This window comes from Hordeum vulgare, chromosome 1H (genome assembly GCF_904849725.1).
Source record: "Hordeum vulgare subsp. vulgare chromosome 1H, MorexV3_pseudomolecules_assembly, whole genome shotgun sequence".
Classification (NCBI taxonomy): Eukaryota; Viridiplantae; Streptophyta; class Magnoliopsida; order Poales; family Poaceae; genus Hordeum; species Hordeum vulgare.
In genome coordinates this window covers 427,404,799-427,408,885 of record NC_058518.1, presented here as the reverse complement: position 1 = coordinate 427,408,885, position 4,087 = coordinate 427,404,799, and positions in this window count along the sequence as shown.

Sequence of the window (4,087 nt, the reverse complement as noted above, 5' to 3'; positions counted from 1 at the left end):
CTCTAACAACGAGGCAGAGTATGAAGCTCTTCTCTACGGATTGCGCATGGCCATCTCACTCGGCGTCCGTCGCCTGATGGTCTACGACGATTCGGACTTGGTGGTCAACCAAGTGATGAAAGAGTGGGACGTAAGGAACCCCACCATGACAACATACTGCAATGCAGTCAGGAAGCTGGAGAAGAAGTTTGAAGGTCTAGAACTTCATCATGTTCCAAGACTGAAGAACCGAGCAGCTGACGAGTTGGCGAAACTCGGATCCACTCGGAGACCAGTCCCGAGTGATGTCTGCCTCGAGCACCTCCATCTTCCTTCAGTCAAAGAAGATCCCTTCATGGAAGAACCAGTACAACCCAAGAGCGCAACAGATCCGACTGAAGTCGATGTGCCTGCTGTGGTTGATCTGGTCACAGAGATTCTAGTTGTCATTCCCGATTGGACTGTGCCGATCATGGCATATATCCTGAGACAAGAATTTCCAGAAGATGAAGTCCAAGCCTGGCAAATAGTTCGCAGATCGAAGGCATTCACTGTCATTGATGGTCAATTGTACAAGGAGAGTGTTTCAGGCGTCCTCCAACGTTGCATTTCCCCAGAGGAAGGACAGTTGATCCTAGAGGATATTCACTCGGGAACCTGCGGCCATCACGCTTCTTCGAGAGCAATCGTCGCCAAGGCGTTCAGAGCTGGGTTCTTCTGGCTGCAGGCCAACGAGATGGCCAAAGCTATGGTCAACCGATGTGAAGGCTGTCAGTTCTACTCCAATAAGTCCCACAAGCCGACATCTGCACTAAAGACAATCCCACTTGTGTGGCCATTTGCAGTTTGGGGATTAGACACAGTCGGACCATTCAAGACAGGCCAAGGAGGCTATACGCATCTGTTGGTGGCAGTCGACAAGTTTACAAAATGGATAGAAGCCAAGCCCATCAAGAAACTCGACGCTTCCACAGCCGTTAAGTTTGTCAGGGACATCTTCTCCAGATTCGGAGTGCCTCACAGCATAATCACGGACAACGGGACAAACTTCGACTCGGACAGATTCAAAGGTTTCTGTAGGAGTCAGGGTATCCGAGTGGATTTTGCTTCAGTGGCACATCCTCAATCCAATGGACAAGCTGAGCGTGCGAATGGACTTATCCTTCAAGGTTTGAAGCCCCGACTCTTGCGCGAGGTAGGACATGCTGCTGGTGCATGGGTCACCGAGTTACCTTCAGTGCTTTGGGGCCTCCGTACCACTCCGAACAGATCAACAGGGCGATCACCATTCTTCCTCGTTTATGGAGCAGAAGCGGTCCTTCCGAGTGACCTGCTTCACAATGCCCCGCGAGTCGAACTCTTCTCTGAAGCCGAAGCGGAACAAGCAAGGCAAGATGGAGTCAATCTTCTGGAGGAGGAACGCGAGATGGCACTCACTCGTTCGGCAATTTACCAGCAAGATCTGCGGCGCTTTCACGCACGTCACGTCGGGAGTCGCACGTTCCAAGCTGGCGATTTGGTGCTCCGAGTGGATCAGCAAAGACCACACAAGTTGGCTCCGGCCTGGGAAGGGCCTTTCATCGTTTCCAAGGTGCTGAACAACAGAGCATACAGACTCTACAATATTCAGAGGGAGACAAACGAGCCACGCGCATGGAACGGAGATCTCCTCAAGCGTTTTATACGTGATCGTCGACTGAAGCAGTGTAACGAACAAGTTTGAAGAAATAATATATTCAGCAGATTCAGTTTTGTGCAGATTTAGAGTTCTCACACACAAACAAAAACTTAGCTACGATCCTGAATCGCCTAAGTAGTAACCTCCTCCGAGTGTGCACTATACTTCACACTCGGGGACTTAGCTGCGATCCTGAATCGCCTAAGTAGTAACCTCCTCCGAGTGTGCACTATACGTCACACTTGGGGACTTAGCTGCGATTCTGAATCGCCTAAGTATTAACTTCCTCCGAGTGTGCACTATACGTCACACTCGGGGACTTAGCTGCGATCCTGAATCGCCTAAGTATTAACTTCCTCCGAGTGTGCTCTATACGTCACACTCGGGGACTTAGCTGCGATCCTGAATCGCCTAAGTATTAACTTCCTCCGAGTGTGCACTATACGTCACACTCGGGGACTTAGCTGTGATTCTTAATCGCCTAAGTATTAACTTCCTCCGAGTGTGCACTATACGTCACACTCGGGGACTTAGCTGCGATCCTGAATCGCCTAAGTATTAACTTCCTCCGGGTGTGCACTATACGTCACACTCGGGGACTTAGCTGCGATCCTGAATTGCCTAAGTATTAACTTCCTCCGAGTGTGCACTATACGTCACACTCGGGGACTTAGCTGCGATCCTGAATCGCCTAAGTATTAACTTCCTCCGAGTGTGCTCTATACGTCACACTCGGGGACTTAGCTGCGATCCTGAATCGCCTAAGTATTAACTTCCTCCGAGTGTGCACTATACGTCACACTCGGGGACTTAGCTGCGATTCTTAATCGCCTAAGTATTAACTTCCTCCGAGTGTGCACTATACGTCACACTCGGGGACTTAGCTGCGATTCTGAATCGCCTAAGTATTAACTTCCTCCGAGTGTGCACTATACGTCACACTCGGGGACTTAGCTGCGATCCTGAATCGCCTAAGTATTAACTTCCTCCGAGTATGCACTATACGTCACACTCGGGGACTTAGCTGCGATCCTGAATCGCCTAAGTATTAACTTCCTCCGAGTGTGCACTATACGTCACACTCGGGGACTTAGCTGCGATTCTTAATCGCCTAAGTATTAACTTCCTCCGAGTGTGCACTATACATCACACTCGGGGACTTAGCTGCGATCCTGAATCGCCTAAGTATTAACTTCCCCCGAGTGTGCACTATACGTCACACTCGGGGACTTAGCTGCGATCCTGAATCGCCTAAGTATTAACTTCCTCCGAGTGTGCACTATACGTCACACTCGGGGACTTAGCTGCGATCCTGAATCGCCTAAGTATTAACTTCCTCCGAGTGTGCTCTATACGTCACACTCGGGGACTTAGCTGCGATCCTGAATTGCCTAAGTATTAACCTCCTCCGAGTGTGCACTATACGTCACACTCGGGGACTTAGCTGCGATCCCGAATCGCCTAAGTATTAACCTCCTCCGAGTGTGCACTATACGTTGCATTCGGGGACTTAGACGTGACCAATAATCACCCAAGTCTTCATCCTCTCCGAGTATGCACTAAGTGTTGCACTCGAAACAGCATTCAAACAAAAGAATAAATGTTTTCATTCCGACAACATAAGTTCAAAAATGATAGCTGACTCGGTGTGGATCAAGCTTACCCACACCGATTTAAAAGTACGACCGCCAACAGAAGTGGCCAGAGTATATTACAGGTAAACACTCGGCATACCAAGGATAAAGTTCGATCATGCATCAGCTGGGCCGGCGTCAGGACTGGAGGGCTCCACAAAAGTGTCCAAGTCGATTCCATCTGCGATGCGGGTAGCAGTCTCAAGGAACGTCGCCATGAAGTCTTCGAATTGAAGTTTCTTCGTGTTGGAGACCTTCAATGCTTTCAGTTTATCTTCCCGCACCTCCTTGCAATGGACTCGGACCAGAGACAGAGCAACGTCAGCACCGCAACGTGCTGCCGATTTCTTCCAGGATTGCACTCGGGCCGGAATCTCATCCAGCCGCCCCAACAGACTCCCCATCTCCTGCCGTGACTCGTCTTTCGGCCAAAGCTCTTTCTCAATGCGGCCGAAGACTTCTCTCAATCGGCTGATGAAAGGACCCACTTTGCATACGCGGATATGCGCACGGAGCAGATCTCGGTTGGCGTCCTCGCTGAGTGGCACATTGTCCTTCATGGACCGCTCCACAGCCGCTGCTTCAGCTTCGGCATCAGTACAAAAATCTGCACCAAATGAGCAAATAGACAGTAAAAACCGAGTGTTGGTCACACGGTACAACCACTCGACAAAGCATAAGACTTACCTGCCAGACGAGACATCATCTGGACAGCCCAGTCGTTGACATACTTCTCCTGAGCTGCCCATCGTTTGTTCCGAACAGCCATTTGGTTGTGCAGTTCAGTCCTCTGTTT